Source organism: Rhinatrema bivittatum, chromosome 8, assembly GCF_901001135.1.
Source record: "Rhinatrema bivittatum chromosome 8, aRhiBiv1.1, whole genome shotgun sequence".
NCBI lineage: Eukaryota > Metazoa > Chordata > Amphibia > Gymnophiona > Rhinatrematidae > Rhinatrema > Rhinatrema bivittatum.
Window position 1 is genome coordinate 99,406,466 of NC_042622.1, and position 18,925 is coordinate 99,425,390.

General features: G+C 45.1%; 1 protein-coding gene across 4 annotated transcripts in view; it reads left to right on the forward strand.

Moving 5' to 3' along the window:
• The window catches only part of CNTRL (centriolin), a 402,596-nt gene that overhangs the window by 15,977 nt on the left and 367,694 nt on the right, over window positions 1-18,925 (forward strand). The window lies entirely within an intron of this gene.

Sequence of the window (18,925 nt, forward strand, 5' to 3'; positions counted from 1 at the left end):
CTTTGTTCATCTGGCAGAATTAATTCTAAAGTAAAATAGGTTGTGAGCTATGTTGTGCTATGTTGTGTGGCAGTTGTTAATAGTCGAGCTATCTTGCAAAACCAATTTTTAGCATACAACATGTTTCACAAGTCTACTAATTTGTGGTTCCCTGTACGTACCCGGATCAGTCCAGACCTCCTGTCCAGCAGATGGAGACAGACCAAAACTGAAAATCCGGACAGAGCCTATCCTGCATCCCTTCAGTATTCGTCTGTCTCCAGCAGATGCAGGCAGCTGAACCTTCTGTTCTCCTTCTTCTTACCGTCTTTTCCCTGTGGGGATTTGGTACCTATCTTAATCAGGATCAAGCAAGTATTGATTGGGAAAAAAAAATTCATAACGCTTTGAAAGACTTCTCTGTTATTTTGAGACAGCTCTGTCTCCCTGCCCTGCTGGGGGCCTAGAGGAGATTGCCCCTTGAAATCTTCAGCCTAGGCCCCTTATTCCTGGTGACCTTTTGGGAGGACACTGGTGGCCCAGTCAATCCCCTCTGGCTAGCTGTCCACCTTGCTGAGGAATCCCTCCCCCAGCTACTAGCTGAGCTTAAAAAAAAAAAAAAAGTGAAGTAAATATAGACAGTGTTTTTGCCTAAGCTAGTTTTTAAGCATTTGGACAGCTCCGGCAGGGTGCAGGGTTCAGTCTCTGCCTCCGCTACTGGCCAGCACAGCTCAGCGCATCTCAGCTGTTTTTCCCTCACAGCAATTTTTTTTTACTCAGCTGATGCTGTGTTCCTGCTTGAGTGTCGTCTGCGGGGTGTCTGCCCCGAGGCTCTTCCGCGCCAGCGTCTGCTCCGGGTGCCTGCCGGGCGGGGACAGCCCCTCCTTGCCACCCACTCTACGGCGATCTGGGGACTAGCTGCTCACCGCATGGCTACGCCGTTCCTGTCTTGGAAATCCGCAGGAACGGCGGACATTTTGGAAACTAATCTTGATGCTGAATCGAAGTTGCAGGGGGAAAGTAAGCCCGATCTTTAATTTCTTCTCTGGATTTGAGCCCCCCTCATTCTCAGGAGGGGGTGTCTGACCCCCCTATCCCCCTTCTCCTTCCCTGCCTCCGGAAAATCTAAAAATCGATTCTCTACCGAGTTTGTGCTTCTCATGCACAAGTCTTACCACGCTAGCCTACAGGAGGGGGAGGAGGACCCCCCCTCTAAGATTCCGCGGTTTCCTCCCTTGCAACCTCCTAAGGTGCCGGAGGGGCAGGGTTCCATTAGGGTTAGGATGGTCCCGGGGGTCCCGCCGCCTCCAGACCCCCCCCCTAACCGCCATCAGTCCCTGATCTGGATACTGATTCACTGCTTCCTAACCCCCTCCCCCCCTTTGAGGGGGACAACCCACGAGTGCTGCGATTATTTCAAAGGGAGGAACTGGAACCGCTCATTCCCTTCATTCTGCAGGAACTGGGAATTGAGGTGCCCCTGAGGATACGGTTACTGCCACTATGCCTGCTAACGTGGACCCGGTCCTGGCGGGATTTAGGGCTCCTCCATGTACGTTTCCATTCCATCCTATGCACAAACTGATGCTCCTTCGGGAGTGGGAGACCCTGGAGGCAGGACTATGTATGGGTAGGGTTATGGACAAGCTCTACCCGCTTCCTGAGGACTGTTTGGATCTGCTTCAGATACCCAAGGTAGATTCCTCCATCTCTGCGGTTACCAAGCACACCACCATCCCGGTGGTGGGGGCTATGGCATTGAAGGATGTCCAAGACCGCAAGTTTGAATTCTATCTCAAGCGCATTTTTGAAGTTTTATCCTTAGGAGTTTGGGCAACAATCTGCAGCAGTCTCATGCAGCGGGCAAGCCTCAGGTGGGTTCAACAATTACTCAGCACCCAAGACCTCCCGTCTGCAGAGGCGGAGCAGGCGGATCAGCTAGAAGGCGCAATTGCGTATGGGGCTGATGCCCTTTACGATCTTCTCCGGGTGCAAGCCAAAGCCATGGTCTCCGTGGTCTCGGCCAGGTGTCTCCTCTGGCTGAGAAATTGGTCTGCGGATACCTCTTCTAAAGCGCAGTTGGGCAATCTCCCCTTTAAGGGTCAGTTGCTTTTTTGGGAAGACCTAGAACAGCTTATTAAATTTCTCAGTGAGAATAAGGTTCATAATGTGCCAGAGAACCATCCGAAACTAAGACTTTCTTTCCTTCCCGCACTCGCTTCAGAGATCAACGTCGATATAACAGCAGAGCCCAGGGCTCCTTTCCAAGAGGTAGTGCTTCCAGATCCCAATCCTGATCTCATTCCTTTTGAGGACGTCGACCCTTCCGGGATGGTAGCCAGCAACACGTGGCCACCAAGTCCACTTCCCAATGAGATACGGCCGGCCCATCCCTCCGTTCCAAACTTAGGTAGATGGCTGTCCCTGTTTCTCAAGGAATGGGCCAAAATCACGATGGATCAGTGGGTCCTAGAGGTAATAGAAAAAGGCTACACGTTAGAATTTGCTTGATCTACCGGACCGTCACCTAATCTCTCCCTGCGGAAGTCGAAAGAGGCCTGCGGTTGACCAGACCCTGAGCAGGCTGCTGGAACTGGGGGCCATAGTTCTGTAACCTACAGTTCCAGTCCCGGTGGAGGAACAAGGGTTCGGCCAATATTCCATATACTTCGTCGTTCCCAAAAAGGAAGGCTCCTTTCGTCCAATTCTGGATCTCAAGCGAGTCAACCGAGCTCTCAAGGTTCCCCATTTTCGAATGGAAACCCTGAGGGCGGTAATAGCGGCAGTTTGCTGAGCAGAATTCCTGGCATTGCTCGACCTGACGGAGGCCTTACTTGCACATTCCAATTCGCTGCGACCATCAACAGTACCTCCGGTTCAAGATCCTGGGCCAACATTACCAGTTTCGAGCACTACCATTCGGTCTCGCCACAGCGCCGCACACGTTTACCAAAGTCATGGTGGTGGTGGCCTCTCCATCGAGACGGATTTCTGGTCCACCCTTACCTGGGCGATTGGCTCATCCAGGCCAAATCGGAGTCTTTCTGCAAGCTGGCAGTCAACAAGGTCCTGACTTGTCTGACCTCCCTGGGGTGGATAATCAACTTTCCCAAGAGCAAGCTCCAGCCATCCCAGACCCTGGAGTTCCTGGGGGCGCGATTCGACACCCGAGCCAGCAAGGTGTTCCTTCCAGACTCGAGAGCACTCAAGCTCAGGACCCAAGTGCGCACCTTTATTTCTCTTGCTCTATCCACAGCCTGGGACTACCTTCAGGTCCTTGGGTCCATGGCCTCCACTATCGATCTGGTTCCATGGGCTTTTGAGCATATGTGTCCATTACAGAAAGCGTTGCGCTATCCCGCTGGAAGTTGATGCCTGAGCAATTTCAGATGCCTCTCCCGCTCTCCGAGTCTACCATTGCCGAGCTACAATGGTGGCTCTCGCCTGCCCACCTCCTGAAGTGGGTGTCCCTTAAGATGCCGCAGTGGATCGTTGTCACAACGGACGCCAGTCTCTCCGGCTGGGGAGCGGTGTGCCAGACCCAGTCTATTCAGGGCTACTGGTCCCCAGTCCAATCTTGCTGGCACATCAATCAATTGGAAGCTCGAGCGGTACGCCTGGCTCTCAAGGTCTTCCTTCCCTTAGTCCATCGCAAGGTGGTGCGGGTTCTCTCGGACAACTCCACCATGGTGGCCTACATCAATCGACAGGGAGGCACCAGGAGTCACCTGGTGGCTCTGGAAGCCAGCAAGTTCTTCGCTTGGGCGGAGTGTCATCTAGAGCGCCTAGCAGCATCCCACATTGCGGGGAAAGAGAATGTTCAAGCCGATTTTCTCAGTCGTCAAAGGTTAGATCCCGGTGAGTGGGAGTTGTCAGACAAGGCGATGGATCAGATTGTCTGCAGGTGGGGTCCCCCACACTTGGATCTGATGGCCACAATGAACAATGCGAAAGTGACCCGGTTCTTCAGCCGCAGAAGGGAACATTGTGCGGAAGGAGTGGATGCGCTGGTCCTTCCCTGGCCTCAAGACATTCTCCTATACGTGTTCCCTCCTTGGCCACTGGAGGGCAAAGTGCTCCATCAGGGTCCCGTCATTCTAGTGGCTCCAGAGTGGCCTCGCAGACCGTGGTTCACGGATCTGGTAAACCTCGTGACGGACGGCCCTCTCCGCCTCTGTCATATCCCCCACCTTTTTTGGCAGGGTCCCATATTTTCGATCAGGTGGATCGCTTTTGTCTAGCTGGCTGGCTTTTGAACGGTGGAGGTTGAGAAAGAAGGGATATAAAGAAGAAGTTATATCCACTCTGTTGGGAGCCCGGAAGCCGGCTACCTCTCTTGCTTACGTCCGGGTCTGGAAGATGTTCGAAAATGTGTGTGCTGCTTCGGGAGTGTCGGCCCGTAAGGCCCCGATTTCCCAGGTTCTTTCCTTCCTCCAGAACTGTCTCTCCATGGGTTTGTCTTTTCAGTTCGTTGCGGGTGCAGGTCTCCGTCCTCGGCTCCCTTTTAGCCAACATTAATGATTACTCAGTGGCGGCTCATCCGGATGTCGTTCGCTTCCTCAAGGGGGCCAAACATTTGAAGTCGCCGGTACAGGCTACTTGTCCCTCGTGGAGTCTTAACTTGGTGCTTCGGGTTCTCTGCAAAGCTTCCTATAAACCTCTACGGAGGGCTACATTTAAGGATTTGACCCTCACTGTCTTTCTGGTGTCGATTTGTTCTGCCAGAAGGGGTTCGGAGCTCCAAGCTTTTTTACGTTTTTCTGATTCTGGGGTATCTCTCAAGATCAATCAGTCAGTAGAACTTTGGCTTTTTCTTCTAAAGACATTGCAAGCACGTCTGAGGATAATCTGCACTGCCTGGATGTGAAACTGGTTTTGCTTCATTACCTCCAGGTTACGAATGAGTTCTGGGTCTCGGATCACCTGTTTGTTCTGTGGAGTGGTCCAAATAAGGGAAATAAGGCTTCAAAGACCACTATAGCACGGTGGCTAAAGGAGGCTATTGCATCAGCCTACGGTGCCGGAAGGCCTAAAGGCCCACTCCTTACGTTCTCAAGCCACTTCTTGGGTGAAGAGTCAATCAGTCTCTCTGCAGGAAATATGTAGGGCAGCCACTTGGAAATCTGCATATTTTTGCTCGTCATTACCGCCTGGATGTACAGGCTCCAGTTTTTGGCTCCTTTGGGTGGCATGTTCTTCAAGCGGAACTGTCTCAGTCCCACCCTGTTTAGGGAAGCTTTGGTACATCCCATGGTCTGGACTGATCCGGGTATGTACAGGGAAAGGAAAATTAGTTCTTACCTGCTAATTTTCGTACCTGTAGTACCACGTGTCAATCCAGACACCCTCCCTTACTAAAACTGTTCAGTCTGCTCGAAGTTTCTTTCGTTACAGGTTTTTTTACGGATACCTGCATTTTCTATTACGTAAGGCACCAGAAGCATCTTACAGATGACAAGGAAAATAAATGTTTATGCCAGAGCGTTCTTTATACAGAATTCTTTCAATTGTTCAAATGTTAAATTTTAAAAAATTGATCAGTGTTCTTGTTACTTGCTTGATCTTACGGGAGTTATATCTGCTATGAAAGTTTTTATTCTGAAGGGATGCAGGGTAGGCTCTGTCCTGATATAGGATACCCTTTCAATTTTGGTCTGTCTCCATTTGCTGGACAGGAGGCTCAACCCACGGTCTGGACTGATCCGTGGTACTACAGGAACGAAAATTAGCAGGTAAGAACCAATTTTCCTTTAGTGATGCCTTAATGATTCATTCATTAATTGGTAAACCATAAAGTATATTAATTTTTAATACATTTCTGTGCTTTCAAGCCAGTGTTGAAGATTAAACACAGCTGTAGGAGATTATGGCACTGATGCTGAATCTTGATAAACATAGTAACATAGTAGATGACGGCAAATAAGAACCAATTGGCCCATCCAATCTGCCGCCTCCTTCATTGCTTAAGCTCAGTTTATTTCCTAGCTGTCAGCCATATAAGCTTGAAATATTTAATAGCTAAGTAATTGCTATAAATAACCCTCATTAAGGTAGTTTATAATATAAATCCACTGAATCACAATTATATACCAAAAGAGATGGAACTGATTTAATGTCATGTCATAATAGTTAATAGATTTTCAGTATGTCATCAATAGAATTAGGTTTTACAGAGAATTTTCTATATCATTTTCTTTTTCCAGAGGAAATATCCTATCTTAATCTTTTTTTTTTTTTTTTGACAAATGGATGGATATAAATAAATATGTTTCCATCAAAACTCCCAACCTAGTTGAAAGTCTTGGCAGAATGATTGATTGAGTGGACATAAAAGCTAAACTAATTTCTAGCCCTTAAAGAAGGACTCTATTCAATCATAAGAACATAAGAAATTGCCATACTGAGTCAGACCAAGGGTCCATCAAGCCCAGCATCCTGTTTCCAACAGAGGCCAAACCAGGCCACAAGAACCTGGCAATTACCCAAACACTAAAAAGATCCCATGCCACTTATGCTATTAATAGTAGTGGCTATTCCCTAAGTAAATTTGATTAATAGCCGTTAATGGACTTCTCCTCCAAGAACTTATCCAAACCTTTTTTGAACCCAGCTACACTAACTGCACTAACCACATCCTCTGGCAACAAATTCCAGAGCTTTATTGTGCATTGAGTGAAAAAGAATTTTCTCTGATTAATCTTAAATGTGCTACTTGCTAAATTCATGGAATGCTCCCTAGTCCTTCTATTACCCAAAAGAGTAAATAACCGATTCACATCTACTCGTTCAAGACCTCTCTTATATCCCCCCTCAGCCTTCTCTTCTCCAAGTTGAACAGCCCTAACCTTTTCATCCTTTCCTCATAGGGGAGCTGTTCCATCCCCTTTATCATTTTGGTTGCCTTTCTTTGTACCTTCTCCATCGCAACTATATCTTTTTTAAGAATCGGCGACCAGAATTGTACACAATATTCCAAGTGTGGTCTCACCATGGAGCGATATAGAGGCATTATGACATTTTTCGTTTATTAACCATTCCCTTCCTAATAGTTCCTAACATTCTGTTTGCTTTTTTGACTGCTGCTGCACACTGAGCCAACGATTTTAAAGTATTATCCACTATGATGCCTAGATCTTTTTCCTGGGTGGTAGCTCCTAATATGGAACCTAACATTGTGAAACTACAGCAAGGGTTATTTTTCCCTATATGCAACACCTTGCACTTGTCCACATTAAATTTCATCTGCCATTTGGATGCCCATTCTTCCAGTCTTGCAAAGTCCTCCTGTAATGTATCACAATCCGCTTGTGATTTAACTACTCTGAATAATTTTGTATCATCCGCAAATTTGATAACCTCTATATATATATATATATATATATATATATATATATATATATATATATATATATATATATATATATATATATATATATAGATAGATAACCTCTATATATAGAGAGAGAGATATATATATAGATAGATAGAGATATAGATATATATAGATAGAGATATAGATATATATAGATAGAGATATAGATATATATAGATAGAGATATAGATAGATATATATATTGAAAAGCACCAGTCCAAGTACAGATCCCTGAGGCACTCCACTGTTTACCCTTTTCCACTGAGAAAATTGACCATTTAATCCTGTCTTTTAAGCAGTTTGTAATCCACGAAAGGACATCGCCTCCTATCCCATGACTTTTTAGTTTTCTTAGAAGCCTCTCATGAGGAACTTTGTCAAACGCCATTTGAAAATCCAAATACACTATATCTACCAGTTCACCTTTATCCACATGTTTATTAACCTCTTCAAAAAAATGAAGCAGATTTGTTAGGCAAGACTTCCCTTGGGTAAATCCATGTTGACTGTTCCATTAAATCATTAAATTAAATTAAATTAAATGATCTGTATCCTCAACTACTCTTCCTATCCGCCACAATCTCTCATATATTGCTTATATTCTTTTAATACATAGTTATATATTGTATTGTATTTGTTCAGTTACCATGTTAAATTGTAAAGCGCAATGCTGAATTACTGTTTGAATGTAAACCGAGGTGATGTTATTTACGTACCCCGGTATAGAAAAATCTATAAATAAATAAATAAATAAATCATGTTTTTCTATATGCTTTATGATTTTGATCTTGAGAATAGTTTCCACTATTTTTCCCGGCACTGAAGTCAGGCTCACTGGTCTATAGTTACCCGGATCACCTCTGGAGCCTTTTTTAAATATTGGGGTTCATTGGCCACTCTCCAGTCTTCAGGTACAATGGATGATTTTAATGATAGGTTACAAACTTTAACTAATAGATCAGAAATTTCATTTTTGAGTTCCTTCAGAAGCCTAGGATGCATACCATCCGGTCCCAGTGATTTACTACTCTTTAGTTTGTCAATCTGGCCTACTTACATCTTCCAGGTTCACAGTGATTTCATTTAGTTTGTCTGACTATTCACCCCTGAAAACCATCTCCAGAACTGGTATCTCCCCAACATCCTCAGTAGTAAACACGGAAGCAAAGAATCCATTTAGTCTTTCTGCAATCATAGTTGCAAGACAGGGGAGAGAAGTTTCTGAACAAATGATTAGGTTTATAAAAAAAAAGATCTTCAGTTTGTAGTCCTTCATGTTTTCTTCCAGTAACATACATTTTAAGTTAAAAATGAATAGAGCCCTTAAAATTGAAACATTTGTACAACAATAATCCCAGCTAAATCTTCAAATAAAACCTCTTACTTTGTTTAGTGGTAAGTAATGTATCAGTTTAAATACTGGATTGAAAGGATATCTAATTAGTTGACTGATGTCACATTATTTATTTTACATGCAATTGATTTTTTTTTTTTTGCTCTGAGGTTTATATGACAATATATGTGAATACAAGTAAATTATATATATATATCATCCCATTACATTTTTTGTGCAACAGAATTCATTGATGTGTGTTGTAATTGAGCTGTAGCTGAGTTTCTTTTGTAAAAGGACATCTTTTTAAAACGCTGTAACAAGATCACATTAAATAATTTTTCAGTTAGAAATGTCATAGCCATTATTACTAGCTTATATACAAGTATCATATTAATTATGCCATTAGATAGCATATAAAATACATATGTAAATTGTATTACTTTTGTTCTTTATAAATGTTTTCCTTTTCTTTTGTCTTTGCTTTTCATTGTCACATTTCTTAGTATAAGGTTAAGTTAATTTAATTGTTGCTGCTATATTCAATGTACTGATGTTTACTGATCTGTTTAAAAAGTTAGTAATTTAATCTTGCAAAGTCAAGAGGCTTTTTAAATTTGTCTCCTTGGTGCGGCAGCAGGTGATTCCAAGTGATGCCATTATCACATCTCTGACCAGTAATCTGTACAATTCCTAGTCATCAGGCCTAAAGAGAATAATCAGTATTTAAAAAGAGTACTTTACTTACTGGTAAATACCAAGCTTTTGTTTACAATATTATAAATTCCAATGATCAAGACTGTATCAGCAATGAGGAACAGATGCTGCCTTTCTTTATTTTAACATTTGTATTTTATATTCTCGCAGGACAAGCAGGATGTTAGTCCTCACATATGGATGACATCACAGGATGGAGCCCAATCACGGAACACTTTTGTCAAAGTTTCTAGAACTTTGACTGGCACCTACTGGGCATGCCCAGCATGGCACTAAACCTGCAGCCAGCAGGGGTCCCTCTTCAGTCTTCTTTTTTCTGTGCAGCAGTAGCCACGCTGGTTAAGGAGCTCCACAGATTCCTGACAGGAATTTTATTCACGGAATTACTAAAAACTTTCATACCCCACAGGGGTCCCTCTTTCGAATTTTTGACTCCACGGTACTCCGGTAAGTTGTTTTTTTTTTTTTTTTACCCATTTTCGGTAAATTCCTTCGAGTTTGGCCCTCGTGGCCTACTGGCCGTCGACCGCACCGCGGCTCAATTTTTTCAAAGGTCATGGCGTCGGGGTTCCGTCGGTGCCCGGACTGTACTCGCACCATGTCCATAACAGACCGTCCTAAAAGTCTGTGTAATGTGTCTCGGGTGCAAGCATGATGTCCTGACTTTCACCAAATGTGCCTTAATGACACCAAAAGGTAGCAAAGCCAGAATGGAGAAAATTGAACTTCTCTTCCGTTCTCAAACTCCGACGCCGTCTATTGCATCGACGTCATCTGAACCGGCAACGTCCACTTTGCGCCAGTATCGGCCACTGGCCGGTGACCGTCCAGCGTCGACGACTTCTCAGCCTTCCACTACCTCTACTCCCCCTCAGGACCGAGGGGATTGTAGAGAGAAACATCGGCATCGACACCGGAAGTCTCGGACCAACGATGAAGGAAAATCATTGATCTCGCCATCGTCTGAGCTGCCATCGAAGAAACTCCATCCAGAAAAGGCATCGACCCTTTCTGCGACCGGGTCACCAAGGCAACTCTCACCCGAACAGGTATCGGGAGCCGCGACTCTGCCTTTAACAGTTGTCCCTCCGGCTATGCCTCTGCCTCCTTCTTCCCTTCTGGAGCCGGGGCTGCTTGCTTCAGGTCTCCGTGAAGAACTGGACCAGATGGTTCAGGAGGCCATCGATAAGGCGATGCACAGACTCCAAGTTCCCCTGGAACCGAAATCGGTGCCGGTCGCGGAACCAACCATCGATCCCATTCTGGCAGCATTGGCACCGCTGCTCTCGAAGATGGAAGCGCTTATAGCTGATTTTCCACGGATGGATCCTGGGTCACCGATGGCTCCGGTGCCTTCCCTGCTTACCCTGTCATCGGGAGGAGAAACACCGTTCCACATTCCTCCCTTGGGAGTCCTGCCTACTCCTCAATCATCGATGTTAATGCGCCCATCAGCGCCACTGATCCATCCATTGATGCCCTCGATGCCTCCATTACTTCCTCGATGCTTTCAGAGCCTAGACTAGGACCTTCAGAAATACCATCATCCCATCCTTCTCAGGCTCCTAGAGGGGAGGTGCTGATCCCTATGACACCTGGACTGACAATTCATCTCAAGACACCGATGATTTACCATCGCCACCTTCTCCTACTGACAGTAGGAAGCCTTCTCCTCCAGAGGACTTGTCCTTCATAAATTTTGTGAAGGAAATGTCTGAATTGGTTCCCTTCCAATTACAGAGTGAGCAAGATGATAAGCACCAAATGATGGAGCTGTTACAATTCCTGGATGCTCCCAAGGAAATAACCTCCATCCCTATTCACCAGGTTCTTTTTGATTTATTTATTTATTTATTTAACATCTCTTTTATACCGATATCAGTTTGCACATCGCATCGGTTCACAATGAACAAAAAAACTTTTGGGCAGCGCCCTTACATATAACAAATAACATGGTGAACTAGGAAAAATATAAATATAAATAACATTTAGGAGGAGCCCTTACATATACCATAGCATCAGGGAGAAGATGCTATGGAATAGAACTATAACTATATACATGATAGCGCATAGTACAAAATCAGCAGGCATGAGGCGTTCATACTAAAATCAGAATAGCGTTCAATAGGGGGTTTTACGTAATCGGGGGTGAGATGGAATAGGCTTGCTGGAAGAGCCAAGTTTTAAGTTTTTTCTTGAAAGTGGGGGTATAAGTCTCTAAGCGAATATCATGTAAAAAATATTGGGAAGACCCTGGTTCCGTAGCCCAAGTCAACCGAAAGGCAGATACCACTTACTTGGTACAGTCAGCCCCAGGGTTCCAGAAACCTCTGCTGGATCACCAGTCTGTGGTTGTAGAATCTGTCCAAAAGAGGGCATGACACTCAAAACCCCATTCTTCCTCCCCCCCCCCCCCCCCAGGTAAGGAGGAGCAGAAATTCCTGAATGCCATTGGTTGGCGTGTCTTCCAGGGTTCAATGCTCATCTCTCGGATCGCCTCTTACCAGCTCTATATGATCCAATATAATAGGGTCTTATTCAAGCAGATACAGGACTTTGCAGAGTTCCTACCTCAGCAATTCCAGGAACAGCTTCAAACCCTGGTACACAAGGATTTTGAGGCAGGGAAGCATGAAATAAGATCCTCTTATGATATCTTCGACACCGCTTCCAGGGTATCTGCAGCTGCTATTTCTGCAAGAAGATGGGCCCTGCCTAAGTCTTCGGACTTGTGCCCTGAAGTACAAGACAGATTGTCTGATCTGCCCAACATAGGAGACAGTCTGTTTGGTGAACAGATTCAACGGACAGTGGCGGAACTCAAGGAGCATCATGAGACCCTTTGCCAACTCTCTTATGCCTTCTGAGTATTCCTCCAAACAGTCATTCAGGAAGGATACTATAAAGTCATTCTTCCGTCCAAAGAAGTCCTATCCACCATAGTCTAGAACTCGTTCCACAAGACCTTTCCAAAAGGCCCAGTCTCGTCAACCTCGGAAACAAAAGCCGCAAGCAGCTCCTCAGCCGGGCCCTGCTTCCAGCTTTTGACTCCTGCATAGAGAGCAGCAGCCAGCTTCCACTGCCTCAGATACCAGTAGGAGGTCGATTGTGTGCCACCTGTTGTTGAAATGGCACAATCACCTCAGACCAGTGGGTCCTTGCCTTAATCTCTCAAGGTTATCACCTGAACTTACTCTCCATCCCACCAGACTCCCCGCCTCTGCCGACATGGAGAACATCCGACCACTCACTACTCCTGGAACAGGAGGTCTCCCTCCTCCAGTCCAGAGGAATAGAACTAGTGCCCAACTCCCAACAAGGCCTAGGATTCTATTCCCGGTACTTTCTAATCCCCCAAAAATCAGGTGGCATTCATCCAATTCTGGACCTACGTGCCCTCAACAAGTACCTCCACCGAGAAAATTTCAAGATGATAACCTTGGGTTCCCTCCTTCCTCTTCTGCAAAGAGGGGACTGGCTCTGCTCTCTAGATCTCCAGGACCCGTACACACACATTGTGATAACTCCAACTCATCACAAATTTCTGAGATTTCTGTTAGGCCCCAAGCACTATCAGTACCGAGTGCTACCATTCGGCCTGGCATCTGCACCACGAGTCTTCACCAAGTGCCTCATAGTAGTAGCAGCCTTCCTCAGGACTCAAGGTGTTCACATCTACACCTATCTAGACGATTGGTTGATCAGGGCTCCCAATCAGCAAACTGCTCTGTCGTCCCTACTTCTTACTTTACACACTATGATTTTGCTAGGATTTCTCGTCAGCTACGCGAAATCCTGCTTAGTCCCATCTCAAACTTTATCATTCATAGGGGCAGACTTGGACACCCTTCAAGCAAAGGCATTTCTGCCTCGACAGCGAGCTCTCACTCTCATTTATCTCGCACATCAGCTACAGACTCAGCACCGCTCGAATGCATGCCACTTCCTCATCCTGCTGGGACACATGGCGTCCTCCGTACAGGTTATCCCAATGGCCCGCTTGGCCATGAGAGTCATGCAGTGGATGCTAAGGTCACAATGGACTCAATCCTTCCAACCTCTATCGACCATTGTCCACATCACCGACCCACTTCGTCAGTCTCTAGCCTGGTGGAAAAATCAGATCAATCTCCTGCGAGGCCTTACCCTTCCAGGCTCCAGACCTCAAATAATTCTCACCACTGATGCTTCCAACCTCGGCTGGGGAGCTCATGTTGCCAAGTTGCAGACACAAGGAGCTTGGTCTCCAGAGGAAGCCAAACGCCAAATCAATTTCCTGGAACTGCGAGCAATCAGATATGCTCTCAGGGTATTTCAGGATCACCTTTCCAATCAGGTCATCCTGATTCAGACGGACAACCAGGTGGCCATGTGGTACATCAACAAACAGGGTGGGACGGGCTCCTACCTACTGTATCAGGAAGCTGCACAGATATGGATGGAGACCCTCTCCCATTCGATGTACCTCAGGGCCACCTACTTGCCAGGAGTGGACAATGTGTTAGCAGACAAGCTGAGTCGCGCCTTTCAACCGCACGAGTGGTCCCTCGACCCCCACAGTGGCGGACTCAATATTCCAACGTTGGGATTATCCTCACATAGACCTCTTTGCGTCATCTCAAAACCGCAAAGTAGAGAACCTTTGCTCTCTCACTCACAGCCAGCACTCTCAGCCAAGAGATGCGTTCTCCCTCTCATGGGCAACCGGTCTCCTATATGCATTCCCTCCACTTCCACTTCTATCGAAGACTCTTGTGAAGTTACGTCAGGACAAGGGAAGCATGATCCTGATAGCACCCCACTGGCCTCGCCAAGTGTGGTTTCCAATACTTCAGGACCTCTCCATTCGCAGGCACATTCCCTTGAGAAAGGACCCGCTTCTGATCACTCAGTACGACAGGTGCATATGCCACCCTAATCTTCAGGCCTTGTCACTGACAGCCTGGATATTGAAAGGTTAATTCTTCAGCCACTTAACCTTTTGGAGCCAGCTTCCCATGTCCTGATTGCTTCATGGAAGCCTTCCACAAGAAAATCTTACCTTTACAAATGGAACAGTTTTAAATCTACACGTTGACAAAGCCCCCCTCTCAACAAACTGCGAAGCCTTCCTCACCGCAATGTCAGCAATGGGTTTCAAACAACAAATCAACAAACCCATTCACAAAGCGGGTCATACACTGGACCTTTTTTTTACAAACTCCGGCATTTCACAAACCAATCAACCAGTTTGTAAACAAGTCCCATGGTCAGATCACTCACTAATCTCCACCACTTTCTCTCTGTTACGACCGGACCCCAGTCACTATTCCAGACCATCATTCCTCTACAGGAAACCTTGCGACTCGGAACACCTCAGCAAGCTTCTAGGCCCAGATCTCTCACACATCGATGTATCCACGCCCAACTCAGCACTCCACTCCTGGTCCAAAATAACAAAATCAGTAGCAGATACATTATGTCCTCTGACAACTAAAAAACAGACCTTAAATGTGTCCAAAAGTCAAACCTGGTTTAATGATGATCTGCGAAAACTCAAACACCTACTTCGTCAGAAAGAAAGAAAATGGCGCAAAGCCCCTCACCGTCCTCACTTTCTGATTACAAACGCTCCCTTCACCAATACAAGAGCACTACTCTGAAAACCAAAAGAGACTACTATGCCTTCAAGATTCACCACATCATCTACGACTCTAAAGCTCTTTCACCTTAGTCTCCAGTCTCACAAAAACTATTACACCAGATATCCCAACAGAACTAAAGCAGACGAACTGGCTCTTCATTTCAGCAAAAAAATCTCCGACCTCATCAATCAGCTGTCACCAAACACCTGCACATCCGATAGTGCATATCTTCTCCCTAACAAAGACATTCTGCTCAACTCCTTCGAACCCATCACCATCTCAGAAATACAATCTGTGCTGAAGAAAATGAAGCCATCATCACACCCGTTTGATCAAATTCCTTCCAAAATGCTTCTTCTCATCCCTGATACCATAGCAAAAACCCTAGCCGACATCATTAACTGTTCCCTGTCCCAGGGTATCTACCCAGACGACCTTAAAACAGCTTCAATCAAACCTCTCCTAAAAAAACCAAACCTAACTACCAGCGATCCTAAGAACTTCCGACCTATTTATAGCCAAAGTTATGGAAAAGTTAGTAAACACGCAACTATCCAACTATTTAGAAGACCACAATATTCTGTCTCCAAACCAATATGGTTTTCGAAAAGCTGCAAGCACCGAAACACTACTCCTCTCTCTCACAGACTTCCTCCTTTCTGGCATCGATAAAGGTCAAGCGTTCTTACTAATCCTCCTTGACTTGTCGGCGGCCTTTGATACCGTCAACCACCACCTCCTGCTAAAACAGCTGGCAAACATAGGAGTGACAGGCTCAACACTGACTTGGTTCAAAACCTTCCTGGAAAACAGAGGATACAAGGTCAAAATTCATAACACGGAATCCCTTTATCACCCTTCCACCCTAGGGGTGCCGCAAGGTTCCTCGCTTTCACCCACGCTTTTTAATATCTACCTGCTCCCACTCTGTTAACTCCTTACGAAACTGAACCTGAAACACTTCCTCTTCGCGGACGATGTTCAGATCGTGATCCCTATAAAAGAATCCATCACGAAAACAGTGGAATACTGGGATAGTTGCCTAACAGAAATCAAACAGCTCCTCACCAGCCTAAAACTAATACTCAATGCTTCAAAAACGGAATACCTGCTTATATCCCCGGAAAACGACACATACTCAAAGCCACCAACCCTCTTTCAAACCTCCCATGTAAGAGACCTAGGAGCCTTCTTAGACAACTGTCTCAACCTCAAACCATTCATTAACCAAACCACAAAAGATTGTTTTCACAAATTACAAGTTCTGAAAAGAATAAAACCGCTCTTCCACACTCAGGACTTTAGAACAATTTTGCAAGCAATAATCTTCTCCAAACTAGATTATTGCAACTCATTATTACTAGGCCTCCCAGCTTATTATACCAAACCACTACAAATGGTACAGAATACTGCAGCCAGAATCCTTACAAACTCCAGGAGAATCGACCACATCTCCCCAGTCCTCAAAGACCTTCATTGGTTACCGATCCACTACAGAATCATGTATAAATCCATCACTACCATCTACAAGGCCATCCATCATCATACTCAGCTCAACCTACAAATCCCATTTAAAAAACACACTTCCGCCAGACCCATTAGGAAATCCTACATAGAATCGCTTCAAGTACCACATGCCAAAACTTACCAACACAAATCTCTCAGTCTCAGAGCGTTCTCAACAGCAGGCCCACCTTTATGGAACTCCATCCCATCTGACTTGAGACAGGAACCCTGCATGCTAACATTCAGGAAAAGGCTGAAAACTTGGCTTTTTAGAAAAGCGTTCCCAGGCCTTGATTAAAACCTTCACCTAACAGCACAAACTCTTCTTTAAATATTGGATTAAAATAAGAATCCGCACACTTCCCACGCATATCCATCACCATATTATTATTGTCTTTTGTTATACATTTGCATTATATTGACTCAATTTTGCTTCACTGTAAATACTCTGCTGTTCAGCTATCTCCCCTTTCCAGATCCTAGTTTTATTCTCCCTGTTTTATTGTAACTTTCTTTCTCACAACCCTGCTCTTGTTTACTGTGTTTGAATTCTCTCTTCCTATCACACATTGTTAATTGTAAACCGGTTTGATTTGATTTCTGTCAAGAAAGTCGATATAACAAAATAATAAATAAAATAAATAAATCATGGTGTTCTTCTCAATCCCTTGATCCCTTTACCTGTTCCACCACGAAGTTTCTAGACTATCTCTGGAACTTGTCAGAGTCGGGTCTAAAAACTTCCTCCATCAGAATGCATGTTAGTGTGGTGGCCGCCTTCCATAAAGGTATCGGGGACGTTCCTATTTCAGTACAGCCTCTTATAACACATTTTCTGAAGGGCTTGCTTCACCTCAAGCCTCCACTCTGACTTCCAGCCCCTTCTTGGGACCTCAATTTGGTTTTGGGTTGGCTCATGAAACCACCATTTGAGCCTCTCCAATCCTGTGATCTTCGCTATCTCACGTGGAAAGTGATTTTTCTTTTGGCAATAACATCTGCTCGAGAATTAGTGAGTTACAGGCCCTAGTTACCTATCCGCCTTACAATAAACTTCTGCAGGACCGGGCAGTACTCCGCACTCACCCTAAGGTAGTATCAGAGTTTCACATTAATCAATCCATTATACTACCTACCTTTTTTCCCAGGCCCCACTCCAGTCCAGGAGAACAGGCTCTGCATATCCTTGACTGTAAACGGGCTCTAGCGTTCTATCTAGACCGTACAGCTGCCCTAGGAAAAGCACTCATTTATTTGTCTCTTTCCATTTCATCAAATTGGGGCAGCGTGTGGGTAAGCAGACTCTCTCCTCCTGGTTAGCAGACTGCATATCCTTTTGCTATCAGCAAGCAGGCATTCCACTTCAAGACCGTGTTAAAGCACACTCTTTGAGGGTCATGGCGACTTCAGTAGCACATCTCTGCTCTGTGCCGCTTCCTGACGTTTGCAGGGCTGCTACCTGGAGTTCTCTCCATACCTTTACACAGCCCATTATTGCTTAGACAAGGCCGGAAGACAAAATTCCATCCTTGGCCAGTCTATCTTGCGCAACCTTTTTACAACTTAACGTACCAACACCCTTCGCCTGCCCGTTAGGATTCAGGATGCCCTCTACCAAATTCCACCCCAGTCCTAGTGCCTTTTGCACATCCTGGGTTCATTTGGTGCATTTCTCGGATATCCTCAGCTCGGTACTCATCCATATGTGAGGACTACCATCTTGCTTGTTCTGTGAGAAAGCAAATGTTGCTTACCTGTAACAGGTGTTCTCACAGGACAGGATGTTAGTCCTCACGAAACCCGCCCGCCACCCCGTGGTGTTGGGTTCATTACGTTTTCTTATTTTATTTTTTGGCACTTCCTGTAGCTTTAAACAAGACTGAAGGGGGACCCCTGCTGGCTACAAGTTTAGTGCCATGCTGGGCATGCCCAGTAGGTGCCAGTCAATGTTCTAGAAACTTTGACAAAAGTGTTACATGATTGGTCTCCATCCTGTGATGTCACCCATATGTGAGGACTAACATCCTGCTGTCCTGTGAGAACACCTGTTACAGGTAAGCAACATTTGCTTTTTAAAAATTTTGAAAGAGCTATCATTTCTTGATGGAAATGCACAGTATGACATAAACCAGAGATAATTACATTTTGATAAATCTCAAAGCCACAGAATCATATGAATACATTGTTATTGCTATAAGGATACTACAGCAGCAGATTTCATTAGATAACCTGCGCCGTCAAGTGACCGTCTTTGCTTGCTCCTTTCTCTCTCTAGCTTGTATCTTGGTTTTTCACAACACCCTTTCTGCTGAGTCTTTATTCCTCAGTAAAGGTAGTTCCTAAATGCATAGTTTCATATTTGGCATACTATGTGCATGGATGAATGATCTTAAA